The sequence below is a fragment of the Apium graveolens genome, chromosome 5 (assembly GCF_009905375.1).
Source record: "Apium graveolens cultivar Ventura chromosome 5, ASM990537v1, whole genome shotgun sequence".
Lineage (NCBI taxonomy): Eukaryota > Viridiplantae > Streptophyta > Magnoliopsida > Apiales > Apiaceae > Apium > Apium graveolens.
In genome coordinates, this window is record NC_133651.1 from 125,999,626 (window position 1) to 126,005,625 (window position 6,000).

The following is a 6,000-nucleotide window of genomic DNA, read 5'->3' on the forward strand; positions in this document are numbered from 1 at the left end:
TAAAGTGTTTAGAAAAAGGATTAATGATTAAAAGGTGTTTTAATTATTAATGAGAATAATAAATGGGATAATAATAATAATATTTATGGGAAAATTTCAGCTGAAAATTTTGCCTATAAATACACTATTATAGACCCTATTTTATTCGAACCCACATCTAACCCGAAAACCCAAAAAGTTTGGAAAACCCAATTCTCTCCACCTCCTTCCTCCTCCTTAACATCGTTTTCTTGGTGGATACCGGTGGAGTGCTTCACACTTGAGGAGCAACTGCTAAGGATCTCTAATCGTTGTCTCCGAATTATTTTTAAAGGTTAGATTCGATCCCTCGAATTTTTATTCACGATTTATATGCTTTTATTTGGATTTTGTATGTGTAAAAGAGTTTTACCATGCCCCCGCTGCGTTAATAATCCAACAACTCTATGCCTGTGTTTATATACTATACAGTTATAAGATAAATTCTAATTGATATGGAATATAATTCTGCTTCCTAAAATATATCAACCAGTTATCTTTTCTTCTAAGTATTCTATTCTTCATAGAATTCCTTCATCATGCATATTTATTTCTGTCTTAGTCTCGATCTTCTTTCCTTTCAATCAGCCGCCTTTCTTATCTGAAAGTCATCTTAAGTCCTGATATTATCTCCTGACAAATATCTTCTGATCACTTAAGTTCTGATAACTTAAGTTCTGATATCTTAAGTTCTGTCTTCAGTATAAGTGCTGATTTCCAGTTAAGTACTGATTTGTCCTGTTAAGTAAGATCTGAAAACTAAACACAAATCATATTACACATGACATTATCAAATATATCTAAAAATCTCCCCCAACTTGTAAATTAGCATAATATATAAGTTCAACAGATATTTGATGATGTCAAAAATATTAAGTACAAATGCATGAGAATTTGACTAGATAACTACAACTTACAATCCTTTCATATTTACCATCTTTAACTTCTGATAACAGCTTCAGTCTGTATACACTTCAGAATTTAAGCAGTTGTAGATCTTTGACTTGGCTTCAATTTCTAATCTCTTTGATATTAGGAGTTGTTCTGAGATAGTTCTTCAACAAACATCTCTCAGCATATTCAAGTTCATTACCCATCCTCCTTTTAGCATTTATCAATTCAGCTGTATCTTCTCCAGTTTGAAAAATAACTGCTCTGAGATCATTTATCTTAGCTTTTCTTATCTCCTGATCTAGTCTAATCAGATATGCCTTGTCAGACTCTAGATTGAATTCCACAACTTTATAACCCAGAAAAGTAGTTATAATCTTAGCAGAGTTAGGCTTCATATCGACAATATCACCTTTGTGATCTCTGTACTTGGGACAGTATGTGCTGTCAGACTTTACAGAATAAAGTTTCTTCTGTCTTTGAATTTGAGACTTTAAATATCCTGCAGCACTATCTGTTAATCTGTCTTTCACTTGAAGTAGAAATAGAACATGTTCCAGTTCCTCAAAATACTTCAGTGGTATAGCATTCTGCTTAATCTGGTATACCCTTTCATCTGTCATAAAATATAACAAGATATGTTCTTTTAGAAAGGTATGGTAAATCATTTGTACAGATTCAAGTCGATTCAATCTTTCAGGAGTTGTTCCAACACCTGGTTCACTTAAGGAAGTTGGATCATTGGTAGTGTTATGTATTCTTCTTTCATCAGAACTACCCAATCCAGATTTATCTCTTGCTTCCTTTCCTGTAACAACTCTTGCTTCAAAACCACTAGTTGCGGTCTTCAAAGGTTGAGCATGTTTAGCTTTGGTGAATCCTGGTAGGAGTATCTTTGAAGGTTTAACGTGAGCAATGTCAGAGGTTTCCTTTTCCTTATCTTCTGATATCAAGCCAACTTGAGCTATGTTAGAGGTTGCTAGCTTCACTGTCATATCAGAACTTACTACATCTTGACTCTGAACAACATGAGCCATATCAGAGGTTGTTTGAGAAATCTTCTTTGAAATCAGAGTAAGACTAGCATCTTCTTTATCATCAGTTATTTCTTCAATTATTACTGGCATATAAACCTTTACAGGTTCATCAACTTTTTCTTTGCCCTTGGACCTTGGATCAATTTCCATTTGTGATTTGGCTTTGATTGCCTCAGAATTTGTTCTTTCCTTTATCACAATACCCTTAGGTTTTGGAAATTTCTTTTCAACAACAGAAGTTTTAGATTTTGTCTCGACACCTTCTGCTTTGAGTCTAGCTTCTTCTTCCTTTAGACTCTCAATGTCCATTCCTGGATTTTCTTTAAGAAATAACTCCCTTGAAATTTCTTCATCAAGTTCCAGATGTTCACCAGAACTTATCGTTTTACCAGTATCAGAACTTATTCTTCTCCCAGTATCAGAACTTATTCCTTGACTTGTAATTCTAGCTTTACTTGATGAAAATCCTTTTCCTTGACCTTGACCTCTACCCTTATCAGAGTTTCCATGGTCATCATTTCCATCATCCTTTCCTTTTAGTGTCTGAATAGATTTACATTTGGACTTAATCACTTTCTCCCCCTTTTTGGCATTAGCAGGTAAAAGAAGAGAGACAAGCAATTCCACTGAGGATTGGATCTCATTGAGTTGACTTTGGTGAGAAGCTTGATTCTTCAGAATTTCTTCAATTTGAGTTTGTTGCTTCTCCTGAGTTTTCTCAATATAGGCAATTCTGTCAAAGGCTGGCTTGAAAAATCTGTTCTTTTCAAGTTTCACATTCATATCTTGCTGGATTAGAGCTTCCTGAATTTTGTTCACCTTGTCATGAGTTATTGAGTGTTGACCTTGAAGGTTCCTTGTACTCAATGCAGTAACTCGCAGCTGTGCCTTGAAATCATCATTCATCAGCATTTCATCAGCTTTTGCAAGATGCTCAACAAGAATCTTTTCAGAAGGAACAAAACTAACTGTGTTCCATTCCTTAGTCCACTCCTTTCCTCTAGTAGTTTCACTCCAAGGTACCGGTGATTCCTCTATAACAAACTTCTTAACTAAATCATCTTTAGTAATTGTTTGTTGAGGTGCATATCCAGATGGACCAGCTGCATCAGCATCTAAATTAGTAGCAGCTTCACCAGTAATTTCTTCATTAGCAGCATCAGAACTTGTAGATCCTGCAGTATCAGCATCCTCTGGTAAAACAGCAGTATGTGAGGCTATAGAGGCTTCAACATTATCCTCTAAATTCTGATATGCATTCAGGTTCTGATCAACATCCAAAATTGATGTTGTTGGTGGAGTGAGTTGAATTGGTGGAGCTTCCAAGTACAAAACCTCAGGCACAATTAAGTTATGAATATCAATTTTAGCACTTGTACCTGGTTCTTCAGTATGTACTGGATCAACTATAGGTGACATAGGAGGTGTAGGTATTTTAGCTTGAGCAGTTTCTGGTTGTGCAGTTTCTGGTTGTGCAGAAGGAAGTGATTCAATAACAACTGATTCTATTGAGATCAGAGATTCTTGATCCCCTTCCTTAGCTGCTTCCACTACATCTGAATCTGACTCAACTATGTCCCTGTAAGCTCTATGTTTCTTTAACTTCTTCAAAGGTGGAGACATTGTAGGAGCTTTATCATCAGAATTTAACTTTCTAAGCATTTTGAGGGGCCTAGAACTCCCAGTTACAGTATCTTTCTGAGAAGAAACCTTCTCAGCTTCTACAACAACAGGTTCTGATATTAGAACCTGTTCCTCAGCATCTGATTCATCTCGCAAAATAATTTTCCTTCTCTTCTGTTGAGTCTGAGGTACTTTCTTAGTCCTCTTGAGTTTTGAAGATGAAGGCTGCACTATAGGATCTGAAGGTTGAGGTTGAGAAGTTTGAGGTGTTTGTGTAGAGGTGGTAGGTACTGATGGATGAGGTTCGGATGGTTAAACATCAGGATATAGTTTAGTATATTTAACTGGATCGTAGGTTATTAAGGCTTGTTCGACAGATAAAGGAACTAGGAGGGGTCTTAACACAACCTTCTTATTATCAGTAGATAATAAGTCATTAAAAGCTCTTTAAGCTAGTCTGAATGATGAAATTAATTCACTAGCAGATTGGGGCTTATTATCACAACAAAAACTATAGATAAGCTGACAGAATCTAGCAAAATAAATAGTATTTCTATCTTCTGTCATTCTATACCCAATAAAACCTAAGACAGCACTTGCATAATCAAAATCAATTTGATTTATGAGAGCATACCCGATTTGTTGGCTAAATATGGGAATTGCATCGAAATTAGAACATTTGTTTGCAAAAGCCTTGGTTATGCAGTCAAAGAAGAAATTTCAATCCCTCCTTATGTAGGATCTCTTCAACTGACCCAGCTTAGCCAATGTCCTCTCATACCCCAGACCGGCCATCATGTTTTGAAGAACTGGCTCTTCAACAGTAGAATAAACACAGTTCTCAGGCAGCTGCAGTGCTTGTCGAACCGTAGCCAATGTCATGACATGCTCATCCTCCCCTGATGAAAAAATAATACTTGGGAACCCTTGACCACCACCATCATCATATACTCCGCTTTTCTAGTACTTGAGTACCAGAGACTGCTTCAGGTTCGGTCAGAGCGTACCCAATATCAGAACTAGGAAGAAAGTCCTGAATAAAGTGAAGTTCTGATGGGGCTTCTGACTTGCTAAGAATAGCGGAGAAGTTATTAGGAACAAACTTAGCTCCATCAAAAATTACGTCTTTCGGTGCCATTTCGTGCACATGCAGTTTTTCAGGACATACACATTAACCACTAAACCATAATGATTATGACTATTTTATCTCACATTAACCAATATTCTGTAAAAATATTATCGTTCATGTAATGACCAAAAATAAACCAAGTAAATAAATACTGCCACGTCAGCATCAAAACTTGATTATTATAAGGATTTAAAAGTCATCAGAATATGGCTCCTTAACTCAAAAAGTGAATGTGTATTCCTGTAATTCTTCACACAAATACTGATATGTTTTCATCAAAACTTAATCATCAAAACTTCCATCAGAACTTGTCCTCATAATTTATGCAATCTAACACATAGACTGTTCATCTAAAATAACATTGATCACCACAGTAATTTTCATCATTCATATGGAGTGTAAGTGTTTGCATTAAGCTAAATATCAGACAAAGAGTAAAGTCTGATTCACTTCAGTACATCTTATGAATAAGGCATAACTAAGAACTTTGCTCAAAATCTGTCATTATTCTAAAGCCTACTATTGAATGAGTTCATGTATGAGTCCACCTCAACTGTTTTGTGCTTATTTTATGCATCTTTTGAAATTCTATTTTACAGTGGCTTCTCAGTGTAAGTGAGTCATGACTGCTTATCAGAATTTATGCTGTTATCAGAGTATTTCTCCAATAATCATAGAGTGTGAAAAGTCACCAAGAAAATTTTTATTTTTCTTTTCTAATGCATATTACTTAATACCAGTAATGCACTTGGGTCTTCCCTTCCACATTTTTACTCTAGATCTCAAAGGAGTGCCTGATTTTTATTTCTTTTCTTTTCTTTTTCTTTTGATAAGTGAGGCTTATCAGCACTTAGTTCATCCACCAGATTTACTAACATCAGAACTTAACATATAAAAAGCACTATTCTAGTTTTTGACTTAGTAATAAGATACACAAAGTAAACTTAACTAAGCTCAATATCAGAATTTGCTTGTGTTAAAAGATTTCCACATAAACAATTACTTCAAACATGTGATCTTTAGTATATTAAAGACTACTAGTTCAGCATCTAGCACGATTATCCTCATTGGATTGAATAGTCACATAAACATTCATATCACTATCAGAGTTTAGAAATTCACATCAGACAACAATCAGCACTTAGAAAATTTCTAAATAAGCACAGAATACACAAAGATAGTAATATCTGTAAATATTGATCATGAAGTCTGATGTATCAGAACATAAACTAAGCAGATTTAGAGAAAGAACCTGAAACCATTCCAAGTTCATTTACCAATATTGTAAAAGTAGCTTTACAC